The following is a 17,558-nucleotide window of genomic DNA, read 5'->3' on the forward strand; positions in this document are numbered from 1 at the left end:
AGTGCATTATATTCCCTTTTCAAATGAGAGTTATACAGAACTTCTTTCAAGGGAACAGTAAATGGCTACTTGAATTGTATGCCCCATTAATCAAATGATGGCATTATTGAAGGACGATAAATATCTTTAATCAAAATAAAAAAAAAGTAAAATTAAGTAAACATGTATTCTTTGTACATAAGAGAATAATACACTTTATATCAAACATGTACTTATCCATGTAACAAATTTTAACATTTATGTTACTTTTGTTAAAGTTAAAGTAATTGTTTTGGGGCATAGAAGAGATAAAACAGTTTTAAGTCAATACTGGATAATTAGAAATGAAAAAGTACAACAAACTGAAGACAATGTGTAGCTTTGTTGTAGTTGTTTGGTTGAGTATCGATTTACTTTGCCTTATATTTTACTTTCATTACAATAACTGTAATAAAAAATAAAGTCGAAAAAGAAAACAGAAATAGTACTGATCATATATGTTAACTTGATATATCTGAAAACAGCTGTCATTTGAGTTTAAAAAATAAATACTTTTTTAAATTATCTTAATACAATAATTGCAGTAAACATCATTAAAGATTTCTTATACCAAAGGTTTAAACTGTTTTTGCTTTCTAAGTTGTTTTCAGGCACATATTACATGGATTATGTCAAAACTACCCATTCTAAATAATTTGCATTTAAGATAGGATACAAATATCTGTGCTTTTTGACGTTTTAATAACAACAATTGCTGTTGACGTTGGCGATGATGTACAAAATGTTTGATGATTTTTTTAGAAGTTTTTGAATTCTGCACAAGTGTCTCATTCATCGTCAAAAGAACTTTTATGAAACTAGAAATGGCAAATGGTGTCATTTCGTTTAAGTAATAATGATTGTCTTTCACAGGAATGAGATTGTTTAGTTTTGCGAACCTTAAATGCTATTAAATGTTTGTAGGCTTCCTATGGAATTGCCTTGTAACGGATATATATTTAGTAATGAGTTTTTCACTGTATTGACAGTAAAATCCAACTACAGTTTTTTCTGGATATCGGACTGTAGCTTTTACCAACTTGATTTTACGAATAGTCTTTCACTTGTTTCCAGTATTTCTCCAGAGACCAATAAGGTTGAAACCATTCAGTTTTATTTGGCTTAATTCCTAACCTGACCTGATTTTATTGTTTTTATTTCAGTCCAGAAACTGTGTTTATTTGGTCCTGCCTTTCTCATATCATGTTAGTCCTGGACTTTATGAGCCTACGTTCAGGTTTACATAATTCATGTACTTAAGTGTCAATGATTCGTCTTTAATTTCGTACATGTATCTTTTGTTCATAATATAACATTATTTGACTACAAAAGAGAACTCAGAATACTTCAAACTAAAGGAAAAAATATCATGCTAGTCTTCATTAAAACACAAAATTGTGTTTTTTGGACAACGATAAATTGTTATAGTTTTTTTATTACTGGTTAACACTTAGTGAAATGTGATTTGTATTAACGTTTTGAGAATATCTTAGTATCACTAAATGTCATGCCATTCTGTGATATTTTACACTTTTTATAATCTAAAGCTTTTATCAAAATGAAAATTTAAAATGAAATGCCTTTTTTCATTGCATTGGCAAAAAAAAGAAAATAATACACTAAGGACAATTGTTCGAACATTTACTTTACCATCTGAAAGTATAAGTACACATGAAGAGTTATAACCTTGAACAAAATTATTTGCAGACGACAAAATGTAAATCATATTAAAGAAAAATAAAACAAATTTATTTCATATCACGATTATATTTGCAGTGACATTATATTGTTATTATAATTTACAACAAGTGATTACAAAATCGTGAAGTGAATATTGTAAAAATATGTGTCTGTTCAATACAAAATTGTTTAGACTATCAATATTAATAAGCATCTTCTTGATAATGCATAATTATCAATTAAATAGTAAAAAGGTATAGAACTATATATCTAAAAAAATCCTTTGATCTACACATATTTTCACATCTACCTCGCTTAAATTAAGCAAAATCAAATGTCGATGGTAATTATACCTTTTTTCATTGCATTGGCAAAAAAAGAAAATAATACACTAAGGACAATTGTTCGAAAATTTACTTTACCATCTGAAAGTATAAGTACACATGAAGAGTTATAACCTTGAACAAAATTATTTGCAGACAACAAGATAAATAAAAATACAACGCGTGAATTACGCGAGCATCATTTCTCGACCAAAACAACAATCCTGCTGTCAGAATCAAAGTGACAAATTAGAAACTGCTGAGATATAGCTGTTACTCGATTGACTTGTGAACATTCACGTATAATATTCAACAACAATAAGTTAACAGCAGGTTTAAGTGTTAGTTATTACAACTATAGAACAAATAACAGAAACTACTGCAGATATATTAATATTGACAAATAACATGAATAACAAGTCCAGTTGTTTTTGGATTATTTTCTGTACGTATTAATAAGTTATTAGTGTCCAGCTTTATTTGTCATCCAATGATCGAAAACGCTGTATTTCTTAAAAATTATGTCTGTTAATTTTCATAGAAGAAAAAAAGTCGTTACTATATCGAATCCCGTTCATGGTCGCCTTCTTTTTTTCAAAGTACGTCATAGAACCGCGTAGTGACGTAATTCTTTATTGTCGGTAGCATCTTTCTATTATTATCCAAACTTTATAAGACCTGGATAGCCAATAGCCAGGAAGTGTACAAATGTACAGGAAGTTAAATAAAGCCTACTACTGATTATTGGAAAATAACAATATCATTTTTAAATCATTTATAAATTGATAAATTAAACTGACTGGATTGAATATATATGTCGTTCTGTGGAGTTTTTCTCCGTTTCTGGGGCATAGCAGCTAAAACTCTTCTTGCAAACATGTGGTGTATTTGGTGTAAAAGTTTGCCTTGTGTATCTTTATTTTGTCCAACTCTTGAAAGCCCCTTGGTTCATATGACATATAGGAATAAACATTACGCATAGATACCTTGTGTGAAGCATTGTCTTATAGACCGCAACCGAGTTCATTTCATGATCCTGGTGTCATAAATACATATTTGAGAGGTCATATAAAAGAAACATTTAAAACAACTCTATAACTGTAAAATCAAGAGCTAAGATATATTGATATACGAGGATTGATAAAATAAATTTCGGCCCGACGTACTTCCTGTAGTCAGAGAACCCAACTGATGGTCTTACTTTTCAATATAATCACCCTCTACATCACTGTTTTTTGCCCACCTGTGCTCCGACTTGTTTAACCCTTCAAAATAGAACTCTCTATTTTGGTCCTCAAAGAACTCATTAAGCGCCTCCATGACACCTTGATTGCTTCCAAAACGTCTACCACGAAGCTTGGTTTTCAGTTTCGGAAACAGGTAGAAGTCAGAGGGGGCCAAGCACGGAGAATATTGGTAATAGGGAAGAATTTCTTAGCCGCAAATAGTCAATGTTGCTCATTCATGCATTATTTTTAAAAGTGTCTTACGTATTGAGAATATAATATAGTGTTTTTATGTTCCTTTAGTCTTGTAACATTCTTTATAGTTACCATGCCTTCGTTGTATGTCCAAGATCATTGAGCATTACTGGGAAATCGATATGTTTCCAACAGCAAGTCTTGTTTATCAATATTTGTGATATTGTTATATATCTTCATTAAATTGTTTGTTTGTTTGTTTATTGTTGTTGTTGTTGTTTTCTTTTTGTTGCTGTTGTTTCTTTCCTTCTTTATTGTATGGCATTGTATAAATTTAAGTTATTGAGACATCCTAACGAAATGTTTAACGCCAATTGTAGACAGACATTTAGGGTACATCAGTATCACTTTGTTTTCTAAATGTATGTATTCAAAACATTCACAAAGGAGGAAACAAAGAATAAGCTCAATCTTTAAATACACCACGGAATAAACCAATGGTTTCAATCATTGATACATTGTGTTAAACAATGAAGTAATTGCCGCAACGTTATTTTGAAATAACTGTTTAAGTACTTTAAACGAAAATTTGTGTTAAATAACAAAAGCTTTTGAAGTGGTTTTAATTTAGATGCAAAACAAATGTGTTTAAAAGTAGAATTAAATCAGGACTTTTATCGGCGTTTAATGCCTTTAACAATCCGCTTAATATATTTTCTACATGAAATGAAACGTAAATTAATTGATAACATAAACGTATTGATGTTTATTAACATCAAGCGAAAGTTGACATCAAATTCGCATTTAAATATAAAAATTGAACGCTTCCTTTCTAAAAGGAAAGAAAACAGAATGAAACAGCAAAGCATACAAAACAAATTAGAGCAATGTCATCAGTAAATTTTTCTAATGAAAGATGATATGAACTCCTGAAGAGAACTAGCGACATTACTTAGCGACATTACTTAGTTTGTAAATGCTATGTTATAGAAGCCATTTGTAAAAATTTACACATTTTCATTTCTATTTAAACACATAAACATGCGCTAATAACAATATTGTTGGAGCTGAAAAAGATAGGTGTCAAATTAAATTCAAAAATGGGAATTAATCTTTTTAATGTTTGTTCCTTATGTTTTGTTTTGTATTGTAAGTTTAAAATGGTGTATTTTCATTTCATGCGTAAACTGTCTGTAAGTAAATTGATAAAGTTACGATATCAAAAAGCCTTCTTTGTATATCTATAGACTCGTAGATACTGTACTTATTCTTTGACCAAGATTATCGGATATCGTGCTGTCATGTTTCTGCCCTAATAACTCCTATGTTTCATGTGTAACACTGTGAAAGTAACTCCTGATTAATCATTGACCACTTTCTTGTCTTTTGTAGCAACTTAAGATTTTTTGTCAAAGATATATGTCTTTTCATTGACATATGATACTTGGTTGTGTGTTTATATGATAAAGAAATTGTGTTGTTGTTTTTTCTCTCTCCGTATTCTTAGTAAAGAATATTGTCTAATGAAATAAGTATCTTTTTGAAGGTTTGTCATAAACAGATCTATAGAAAGATATACGCTGCTCATATTTGAGTAAAATACTTTTATCGCAGAAATTTATTGAAATCTATGAAATTCTTACCAAATACAAATATGTATGTCTAATTTAAACAATGTAAAAACTGTGTATGGGTAGCTGCATTCCTTATTAAAGGTCAAGTAATGTCTATCATTTCTTTAAAAAAAATGCCAGTTTTTCAGTGACACTATATATTCATATTGTGGCCTTCAATAGGGTATAAAGAGATTAAGAAATTACTTATCTGCTCTGTATAAAGCCGATACATATTCATTTCATATTTACAAAGAGACAGTGTAACAATTTTTAATATTTTCAAACATCAAATTTGAGCATGATATATCTTCAATATGTAGTTGATTTGTAAAAAATATTAATATTGATATTTATTTATCCTGATCCAAATAATATACCAATCTGAATTAGAAAATAATAATGAATTAAGTTAACAATTTATATATATTACCATTAAGTAATAAGATATTTTCCATATATAAATTGTATTATCGAAAAGATATAATTTCTTTTAATCTTAAAGTTGAAAAACTAGAGAAAAATAAACTGTTCGAGGGTCATAGTGCTGATAGTACTCTTAGTCAAACAATAAATATACTTTCACTGGAAGATGTTTCCTCTTACCTAATATACTAACCCTAAACTTATGATGTTAAAAGCATATGTTGCTTGTATGTTAACGTGCTTATAATTATTATCTTGTTTCAAGGTGGCCAAGTATAACTGAACGTTTTTTGATGATTATAATTATACAGTGTAGTAAATATTTTCTGGCAGGAATAACTCAGGCTAGTAGAAGCAATCGAATATTTCCTCATAAATGTCACTCAACGTACCTTGTTTCGTAGTGTATAGATAAATATTTTTTTCGCGCGAGCATTTTTCATGTTACTTGTGAGAACTCAATGTTTTTGTTTTAAGTTCATAAAATGTTATTCGACCTGTAGTCGTATGAGTATAATGCAGTAAAGATTAAACCTATTTAAGATATTATAACAACATTGTTGTTGCGTTCTCTGGACTGAAATATGTTAAATATGAAAAATGAAGATTCATGTAATCCTTGAGGAATTCAATGATTAAATCAGTTTAAATAAGATGAAAATTGTCATGTCAACTCCAAAACATGCCGAATTTTCGGCTTTTATTTCAGTATATTTTTGGGTTTTATAAACAAGTCAAACGTCATTTTCTTCAGACAAATAGTTTAAGAACGTTTAACAAACACCGTCTCAATAATCATTCTTGTTAAAACGATAATAAGTTATTACAGAAAACATGCTTATTGCATAGAAATTTGAATATTTCAAATGTTCTGCTTTACCCGTTACATTATTAATCATATCGTGTACTAGGATTCTTTTTCAGTTATTTTGAATCATATTTGTTTCGGTAAATTTATTATGTGTTATTTATCATATTAACAACAAATTATATGTAAAAAAATACCATTAATAAATACAACATTGTGGTACCCCGTATAATTCATTACAACATAAAACTGTAGTACGTTTTGCCAGTTGTAACTACGGTTTACTGTGGATAATATAGATACTGTATCTTATATATATTTCAGCCAAGCATTATGTAATTCGTTTTTCGGTTTTGATTATATTTTATACAATATTAAAACTATTTGTTTCACTACCATTGACAAGCTTGGTACTAAGATGTCATTTGTGATTAATCTCCAAATTTACTCTAACATAAAATACACAATATATGGTCACTAGAAGACATTGGTACAACAAATGACGTTTGCATTTTTTCAGTCTGTCTTCTCTGTACATCAATGAACATTAGTCTTGATGTAAGCATTGTGATATATACAGGGAAACGTGAAACGTTTATTTCTTATAAAATAATATTTATCCCTGTAGACAAATCGGATTTAATCACAGTAATAAAAACATCTAAATGGAAAGAAATGACTATGTTTTATAGCATTACAGCAAAATAAAGATTACTTTTTATGTGATTAGGCTAAAGGAATAAAAGGTTAACCAATGAACTTTATAAGGGATTATGATACTTTCAACAGGTACGTAACAGATTTATTGAAAACAATAATTTAAAAAAGTTAAAAAATGAGAATAACAAATCCAATTATTTTATGCTAAATGCCGGGAAATTTAGAAACAAAATGTTTGACGACAAAAAATCATTCTTTTCCAAGCTGTATAAGAAAAAAGAAGAGCTAGTTTATATTTTAACGTAGATTGTATGCTTATTACAAATTAATAATTACATGTCCACAAGTACATTAAAAAGAATATGACATGGTTACAGAAAGATAATCTTCATTTGCCAATGATTGTTTAAAAAATAATGTCATTTTACCTTTCTAATACTTGAAAATAAAGCTTACACAACAAGTGTGTATGTGTAGTTTAAATGAAAATTGGCGATATCAATTAATTGACATTAAATTGTTAATAAAACAAGTCATTCAGAACGTTTTGTGAAATAAAGATTGTTATTGCGCAATCATGTTTTATCAAGCTCTTAAGTACAATCAAATCATTATTTTTATAACACTCATTATTGTTGTCTATAGGCAGAATCAACGATAACTTCAAGCATTGCATTTCTTAAGCATGAAAAAATAAATAGATAAACTGAAGTTATATATATCGTTATTTAGTAAAAAAAAACGTAAGTAACTTCTTTCTTATGTGTTTATCTCTTATCATAATACTAATAGAAATTTATTTTTTATTTCAAGATAGATATAAGAGTCATAAAATGTGTAAATCTGTATCAATATTCTTTCCTTAAGAAGAAATTCTCTTGCAGTTAAAACAAGTGCAACAACGTTGCATGGTAACGAGAATCAATGCGTTAATGCATGTTCTCTTCTTCGTTTATGTGTACCTGCGTAGGCAGTTTTTGTTCAAAAAATCATTTTACTATATTTCGCCCATTTTTCTCTCGTTACACATATTATCTTACTTGGATCCGTACGCCACATTTTTACGGAAAGGCAAGTAAGTGTCAAATTAAAGGTTCCATGATCACTGTAGTTTAAACAGGTCTTTGGATGCAATCAAAATTCCTACATAAACAATATATTCATTGGTAAATGTCGAATTCTGCTTAAACTATGGAATGAAGATGTTAGAATGCATTTAGTAATGATGTCAATAAAAAATGAAATAAAGAGGGCCAGCAACTTTTTCAATTTTCAGTTTTCAAGATTACAATTTTAAAGGCACATTATGCCTCAGAAACAGATGAATTTTCACTACGGTCATGAAATGGCAAACATGAATTTTATATTGTTTAAGAGAATGTTAGATCATTGTAACCTGAAGAAAGTAACGATAAATGTAAAATTATTTGTCATAAAAGTAGCAAAATGTAAACTAAGTAGTTTTTTGACTTCCATACAAAATACTAATTTACTATAACTGAACTTGTCAAAAAAGCAAAATATGACATAGATGGTTAAGGTAATTAGCTAATGAGTTACGTTTTGGAAACTGTAAAAATACAACAAAATTAAAAAGCTTTTATAGCTTTTTATGGTCAACTTACTAAATTTAACTTCATGAAAACAATTGTTAAAAATAATGTTCTTTTCACTCACTCTACAATATGACTTGATGAGAAACAACAATATCATAACCTGTCAATCTCATTTGTTCTGCAGGCTGCAATATCGTCATGTCATGTGCAATAGTAACAGCGTATGTCGCAACTGTGCAGTGAACTGTCTGTGATTTTGATTGAGTTCTGCCTTATAAAATGATTTGTCTGTTAAACTGTTTCATAATCAATATATAAGTAGCATTGACTCGGCAAATAACTTTATTGTGATCAATTCCAACATTTTACAAATTATATTTTGATACAATTTCTCGAGATTGTATGAACAATGTATTAATTTTAATTGCTTTAATGAACGATTAAATTATATAGCTATACATAGGAAAATTGTAGTGGGACATCTAAGTGAACGTTGAAATTATTTCCAAAATTATTTTGTTACTTTCGATTCATAACATTTACATAACATTATTAATTTACACTTCAACGGATCTACATGTGTATTGTATCAATAAGCTCTAGAATGGAATTTAAAAAGAGAGACAAACGTAAGTACCAAACAGAAAAATATTCATGTTTACAAACAAAGTTAGTTGCATTAAATAATCTTTTAAGTACAATTATTTGAATCATGATATTTATTCATCTACTTTTGTTATATAAATATAAAACGTGAATATAATACAAGACATAAAAAATACAAAACGATGGAACAGCATTTTTTTTTTCAATTATTTAATTATATTCCTTTGTATAATAATTACTGAAATCATTAAACTAATTTTATTTGATTTATTACTTTCTCTTTGCATCTGTAAACTAGTTTGATATAAAATAGAATTAAACTTGTCTTGTCATTTATTCATATGTATAAGGCAAAGGTTAACCTTGTTAAGACACAAACCAATATCCATTTCGCTTTCCAAATGTAAGAAATAGGAGAAATATTATTGCTGCTTATTTGTGTCTTTCAAGTGCTATAATTATGATCCTTTTTGCAAGGTAAATATCAAGAAAAATAGTATTCCTACGCATTCAAAGGTATCACAGTTAGCAGCAGAAAATGTCATATGATCAGAAACCAACTGTGCTTTTAGCTTTTAGTTTGCCTTTGTAAGCAAATATCACATGGTGAATACATTTCGATTTTCTTAATTCAAATGTCAATGATGGAGAATAGATGTAAAAAATAGCAACTAAAGCCAACTTTAGGTGTGAACTACTAAATAAGTATCTCATTTTGTCGCGCCCAGAAACAGATATTTCACTACAATTGATAGTTGCACAATTACATATTGCATATTAAAAATATTCACTTATTACCAACTTCAAGTGCGGACATCGTGTTATTGGATCCTGTCTGTAATGGTTGTCTCCCTTAATACAGCACAAAAGAATAAAACCTGTCATAATATGCCGCTAATACGTCATACAGAAAATTATATTAGTGAATACAAATTGTAGCTTTATCCCTTTCATAAGATATGAAAACATCCGACTTATGAGCAAACTCTAAATAAAAAGTCGTTTGCATATTTCTACAGACATATATAAAGATATTCATGTATGCTAAAAAAGGCTTAAAATAATAATGTTTTGAACAAAGTTAATAAAAGTTTTCAAAACATGTGTTGTAAAATGTTAATCAAGATAAAATAACTTAAATTAAAGGAAATCCACTGCAGTCAAAAAACCTAAATGTATAACATTAAAAATTGTTGAGTTCCTTTCAATCCTAATATGATAACATAGTTTTACAGTTTCAAGCCACTTAAATTTAATGCAATCATTGTTAGTTTTATCAAAATAGAATCAAATAAATGTTGCAACCAGATTAAAACGATCTGGTGTATCTTATCTTTAAAATAGACCTCTTAGCAGGTTGTTAAAAACTTCAAATGCGCAAACATTCAAAACAACAAAACAAATATACATGCAAATATAATGACTGGTTCAAAAGAAAAACTGACTAGTTATATTGCATGTTTAAGCAAGTTTTTTAGATATTCAACAAGACATGACATTGACAGAAAAAAAAATCTTTAGCTTATCACAAGCTATAAAATGGAAGTGAAACAATGTAGATAACGTTTTTGGACATTTCGTGACTAAATCTAATCAAACATATAGCAATATTTACTGGATTAATTCATAGTAGCAACATTTACCATATCTTATCTTACAAATGTTCTCATTTAAGAGTCATAGCTTTATACTAATGTCTAGTAATATGCTATCATCCATTATCCAGTCCTGTGATTCTATATAATATTAAAGGTTGCTCGATGTTTTGCAAAGACGTAACGACCTAGTGACATTTTGCTTGTCATAAATGTTGTTTACATTCCATAACAATTTACGGATATTTATAAAGATTTCGTAACCGTTAACCATATTAAAATTGGTATATTGCTTTATAGATGATACATATCATGTACTAATGTGTCGGATACTGTTGTATTAAGTAATATCTGATGATAATAAATATAACTTTTAGGTAGGTACATAGTTCTGTTTTAAAGTTGTTCTGAATGGCTGTGTGCCGTAGATTGCCACAACAACAAAGATCATCATTTTCTTTCCAAAATAACACTATGATATCTGTTTCAACCAGTTGTAATCAGTTAAACCTACGTAAAATTATTTACCAAGATAACTGTTGTTTTTTTCAAGGACGCTTCATATTAAAATTCACTCTTTTTCGTACGTAATAATTCGAAGAAAGATATCTGATTTCCGTGGAAGAACTTCCGAGGGATCACTTTGTTTCCAGATTTTTCTTCATGTCACACCGATTGACTGTATAATGATGTTAAGAACATTGTTTGCAAATATGTTCTTCAAAGATGTTTTAGAGTTTTTATAATCAATTGCCATAATAAAGAACACATTATTGATAATACATTGTAAAAGGTATTTGAGGAAAAAAATTATTGCCCTTTTCTTAAAATGTTTACAACTCCAAAACTATTTTGTTGCTTATTTTTGTACATAATTGCTGCAAGTTATATGCATAAAATGACGATCCATCATGATTATATTGAAAATTAAATTTGATTTTTAATTATATTCTCTATAAAAAAAAGTATCACGCTAACAGAGGATAATAATACTCACAATACATGCAATCTCTTTAATTTGCAACATGTTTTCAATTAAGTAAATCCCGCAAGCAAAATATTTTGTCTTTCAGCGCTTGTGTCTTGGTTAGTTAAAAAGTGCATTATATTCCCTTTTCAAATGAGAGTTATACAGAACTTCTTTCAAGGGAACAGTTAATGACTACTTTAGTTGTATGCCCCATTCATCAAATGTTGGCATTATTGAATGACGATAAATATCTTTAATCAAAATGAAAAAAAGTAAAATGAAGTCAACATAACATTTATTTTACATTTTTAAAGTTTTGAAATTGTTTTTGAGGCATAAAAGAGATAAAACAGTTTTAAGACAATTCTGAGTAATCAGAAATGAAAAAGTACAACAAACTGAAGACAATGTGTTGCTTTGTTGTAGTTGTTTGGTTGAGTATCGATTTAGTTTGCCTTATATTTTACTTTCATTACAATAACTGTAATGAAAAAATAAGGTCGTAAAAGAAAACAGAAATAGTACTGTGCATATATGTTAACTTGATGTATCTGAAAACAGCTGTCATTTGAGTTTAAAAAAATAAATACTTTTAGAATTCCTTTTTATTTAATTTGTGAGATATTTATGGCAAAAAGATGAGTTTCAAGATCGTTTTATGATCACCGTGATATTTACAGAATGTTGTGTTTCTTCGTCTGATATAATCATTGAATGTCAGGTGTATACGAAATATCTTATCAAAACTAACTGACTCTGCTTTTATTCTCCCATATCAGTTATCTAAATTTAATATCGTATTGTTAAAGTTTGTTTGGTAAGAATAAACAGTTTGACAAATTCAATAATTGGTTTCGTGTTAAAATTTGGAATGGATGAATTCTTATTTCTAAAATTTTACACGTGTAAATCATATCGCTTAAATCGTAAATTAACTTAAATCCACTTCAAGGTTACATGAGTAGTCGGGTAGTTTCATTTATAGAAATATTTTATAATTATAGTATATTGAAATGGGAATTTTACAAGTAACCCAACGGAAAAAAAATATTTCGCAAAGGTCTTATTAGCACAATTCCTTTATTTAATCCAATAACAGGTCGCACACAGTTTTTAATCGACCGTCCGTCAATTATCTTTGTCAGTTTGTCCACCAGTTTTCCGGTTCATAATTTTGTAAATTATGAATGGATTTTGAAATTCCTACTTGTGTCGCATGTAGTGCGTGCAATAATTAGGTCTCCTTCTCAAAGGTCAATGTTGCTCAGATACCTCTTAAAGATTGTTTTCTGTGCATAACATTGTTATTGATGGACGTGTTTTGTAGCTTAAGACGACACTTCAGCGACCCAAAGGACAAAGTCGCACTTTATCTCAAAATTCAGTATATTATCATGTCAAAATAAATATGATAAACAAGATCAACAAGGGAAGGCGACGTTCAAGGAACGCAACCTCCACATGACCCACCAACAATAACTAGTTGCAAGGAGCCCAGAAGGACTCCAAACAAAAACAGGACAGGGTGCAAGGCAGAGCACGGACAAATCAACATCTTTGTTATTCATTGGCAGGTTTTAAGATAATTAGGCTATAATATGTGATACTTTGAAACAATGAGTAATAATTATGGGAACTAGTTTCAAAGCTAATGCAGGAGACTTGCACAAAGCCAGATCATTAGCTTTAAAATAAGAGCTTTTATTAGATATCAAATTAGTATATTGCTGGTTGTGCCTGGCCATGTCAATGTTGCTCATTCATGCATTTTTTAAAAGTGTTTTATGTATTGAGAATATAATATAGTGTTTTTAATGTCCATTTAGTCTTGTAACATTCTTTATAGTTACCATGCCTTCGTTGTATGTCCAAGATCATTGAGCATTACTGGGAAATCGATATGTTTCCAACGGCAAGTCTTGTTTATCAATATTTGTGATATTGTTTTATATCTTTCATTAAATTGTTTGTTTGTTTACTGTTGTTGTTGTTTTCTTTTTGTTGCTGTTGTTTCTTTCCTTCTTTTATGTTTGATATTGTATAAATTTAAGTTATTGAGAGATCCTAACGAAATGTTTTACGCCAATTGTAGACAGACATTTAGGGTACATCAGCATCACTTTATTTTCTAAATCGATGTATTCAAAAGATTCACAAAGGAGTAAACAAGGAATGAGCTCAATCTTTTATAACCGCAGGGAATAGACCAATGGTTTCAATCATTGAAACATTGTGTTAAATAATGTAAATGAAGTTATTGCCGCAACGTTATTTTAAAATAACTGTTTAAGTACTTTAAACGACAATTGGTGTTAAATAACAAAAACTTTTGAAGTGGTTTTAATTTAGATGCAAAACAAATGTGTTTAAAAGTAGAATTAAATCAGGACTTTTATCGGCGTTTAATACCTTTAGCAATCCGCTTAATATATTTTCTACTATAAAACAAAGAAATGAAATGAAACGTAAATTAATTAATAACATAAACGTATTGATGTGTATTAACATCAAGCGAAAGAGGACATCAAATTCGCATTTAGATATAAAAATTGAACGCTTCTGTTCTAAAAGAAAAGAAAACATAAGGAAACAACAAAACATAAAAAACAAATTAGAGCAATCAATTTATCTAGTGAAAGATGATATGAACTCCTGAAGAGAACCAGCGACATTCCGTACTTAGTTCGTAAATGCTATGTTATAGAAGCCTTTTGTAAATATATACACCTTTTCATTTCTGTTTAAATAGATAAACATGCCCTATAAACAATATTGTTGAAGCTGAAAAAGATTGGTGGCAAATTTAATTCAAAAATGGGAATTAATCTATTTAATGTTTGTTCTTAATGTTTTGTTTTGTTTTAAAATGGTGTATCTTCATTTCATGCGTATACTGTCTGTAAGTTTATTGATAAAGTTAAGATATCAAAAAGCCTTTTTTGTATATTTATAGACTCGTAGATACTGTACTTATTCTTTGACCAAGATTATCGGATATCGTGCTGTCAGGTTTCTGCCCTAATAACTCCTATGTTTCATGTGTAACACTGTGAAAGTAACTCCTGATTAATCATTTTCTTGTCTTTTGTAGCAACTTAAGATATTTTTGTCAAAGACATATGTCTTGTCATTGACATATGATACTGGGTTGTGTGTTTATATGATAAAGAAATTGTGATGGTGTTTTTTCCGTATTCTTGATAAAGAATACTGTCTAATGAAATAAGTATTTGTTTTAAGGTGTGTGCTAAACAGATCTATAGAAAGATATACGCTGCTCATCTTTGAGTAAAATACTTTAATCGCAGATATTTATTGAAATCTTTGAAATTCTTACTAAATATATCTAATTTAAACAATGTAAAGACTGTGTATGGGTAGCTGCATTCCTTATTTCATCTCAAGTAAAGTTTATCGTTTCTTTAAAAAAATCCCAGTTTTATGTGATACTTTATATTCATATTGTGGCATTCTATAGGGTAAAGAGTTTAAGAAATAACTTATCTACTCTGTATGAAGTCGAAACATGTTCATTTCATATTTACAAAGAGACAGTGTAACAATTTTTGATATTTTCAAATATCAGATTTGAGCATGATATATCTTCAATATGTAGTTGATTTGTAAAAATATTAATATTGATATTAATTGATCATGATCGAAATAATATACCAATCTAAATTAGAAAATAATAATGAATTAACTTAAAAATTTACATATATTACGATTAAGTAATAAGAAATTTTCCATATTTAAATTGTATTATTGAAAAGATATAATTTCTTTTAACCTTAAAGTTGAAAAACTAGAGAGAAAAAACTGTTCCAGTTCCAAAGGGCTGATAGTACTCTTAGTCAAACAATAAATATACTTTCACTCAAAGATGTTTTCTCTTGCCTAATAAACTGACCCTTACCTTATGATGTAAAACGCAAATGTTGCTTGTATGTTAACGTGCTTATAATTATTATCTTGTTTCAAGGTGGCCGACTATAACTGAACGTTGTTTGATGATTGTTATTATACAGTGTAGTATATATTTTCTGGCAGGAATAACTCAGATGAAACTTGTCATGCCAACTCCAAAAATGCCGAATTTTCATTAATATTATATTTAATATTGTTCTGTTTTTATAAACAAGTTAAACAATTTCTGTTTGTTTTTTAATGAAATTATATGAAAACAGTCAAAAGCAAATCTTACAATATTCCTACTTGAATAATGTTGAATCACCCTTAGGATATGTTGCCGGCTTTTTAAATTTGTCTTTTGACGTCTAATCTGTGATACGCAGGCTTCATAACCTCTGATCCCCTTTCAAAATTCTATTTTATTTAGTTCTGCCCATTGTTTTCTCGTTTAGGGCACACGCTTTTTATTACTTGGGGACCATACGCCGCTTTTCATGGAATGGCATGGAAGTGTCACATTGAAGGTTCCATAATAACCGCCGTATGAACACATCTGCGGATGTTTCTAAATTCAAAATTTTACTCTTTCATGTTTAAATGTTGAATTCTGCTTAAGCCGGTGCTAGGGGGTGTGGACGGTAGCTTGCACTTTCCAATACCGTCCATGAACAGGCTCAATCAAACCGAGCCTGCAACATTTTCAATTTTGCCGTATTGGGCTTTCTTTAGGGATTCTGTATTTATCTATTTTACAAATACGAACAACTAATTATTTTTTTGACCATTATAAGTTCGCGGTTATATTTCATTCATAGTTTAGGTGAGTGAACAAATAAAAAGTGCGTAGATAAAAAAAAAATTGCTCGTAAAACATTAAATACTTGCAAAAATGAACAGCAATTTAATTTCAGACAAGTAGCTGTAGAACATTTAACACCGTCTCAAAACATTCTTGCAAGCACGATATTAAGTTGTTATTAAAGACAACGAAAATTGAATAGTTCAAAGGTTACATTATTAAACATATTATGTACACAAATAATCAGTTATTTTAAATAATATTTGTGTTGGCTTATCTCTTATGTGTTATTAATTAAAACAACATATTATATGTGACAAAATTATCATTTAATAAAAACAACATTGTGGTTTAGTCTGTTTAATTTAACATAAAACTGTGGTACCTTTTTTGCCATTTGTATCTGGTAATAAAGATACTGCATCTCATATATATTTCAGCAAAGCAATGTGTAATTCGATTTTCGTTTCTTAATATATTTTATACAATATTAAAACTATTTATTTTACTACCATTGGCAAGCATGGTACTTAGATGTCATTTGTGATTTATCTCCGAGTTTTCTCTTACATAAAATACACACTATATTGTCACTGGAAGACTTTGGTACAACAAATGATGTTTGCACTTTTTCAGCCTGTCTTCTCGGTATATCAATGATCATTAGTCTTGATGTAAGCATTGTGATATATCAGGGAAACTTGAAACGTTCATTTCTTATAAAATATTATTTTTCCCAGCGGACACGTCGGATTTATTCAAAGTAATAAAAACAACTTAATGGAAAGAAATTACTTGTTTTACGTTTTATAGCATTACAGCAAAATAAAGATTATTTGTCATATGATTATACTAAAGGAATTAAATGTTGACCAATCAACTTTTAAAGGGACTATTAAACATTCAACAGGTACGTAAAATATTTATGTATTTATTTAATATAAAAGTTTTAAAAACTAGAAAATGTTTATAACAAATCCAATTATTTTATGCTTAAGGCCGAGAAAATTAAAAACAACAAATTTTTGACGACAAAACATCATTCTTTTCCAAGCTGTCTAAGCAAAAAGACGAGCTGGTTTATATATTAACGTAGGTTGTATGCTTATTACAAATTTATAATTAAATCTTCACAAGTACATTAAAAAGAATGTAACAGTAAGATCATCTT

General features: G+C 28.8%; 1 protein-coding gene across 3 annotated transcripts in view; it reads left to right on the plus strand.

Moving 5' to 3' along the window:
- Positions 1-17,558, plus strand: part of LOC132757208 (RYamide receptor-like) — a 79,716-nt gene that overhangs the window by 19,498 nt on the left and 42,660 nt on the right. Inside the window, exon 1 of one of the 3 annotated variants that reach the window (XM_060748417.1) lies at positions 1,183-1,255. The exons of 1 other annotated variant lie outside the window; for it this stretch is intronic. The gene's annotated coding sequence lies outside the window, so the exon portion shown is untranslated. Of the gene's footprint in view, positions 1-1,182; positions 1,256-17,081; positions 17,298-17,558 lie in introns of those variants that run through there. One more of the 3 variants, XM_060748418.1, reaches the window with a different exon arrangement.

This window comes from Ruditapes philippinarum, unplaced genomic scaffold, assembly GCF_026571515.1.
Source record: "Ruditapes philippinarum isolate M1 unplaced genomic scaffold, ASM2657151v2 ctg1990_1_1_1_1, whole genome shotgun sequence".
Lineage (NCBI taxonomy): Eukaryota > Metazoa > Mollusca > Bivalvia > Venerida > Veneridae > Ruditapes > Ruditapes philippinarum.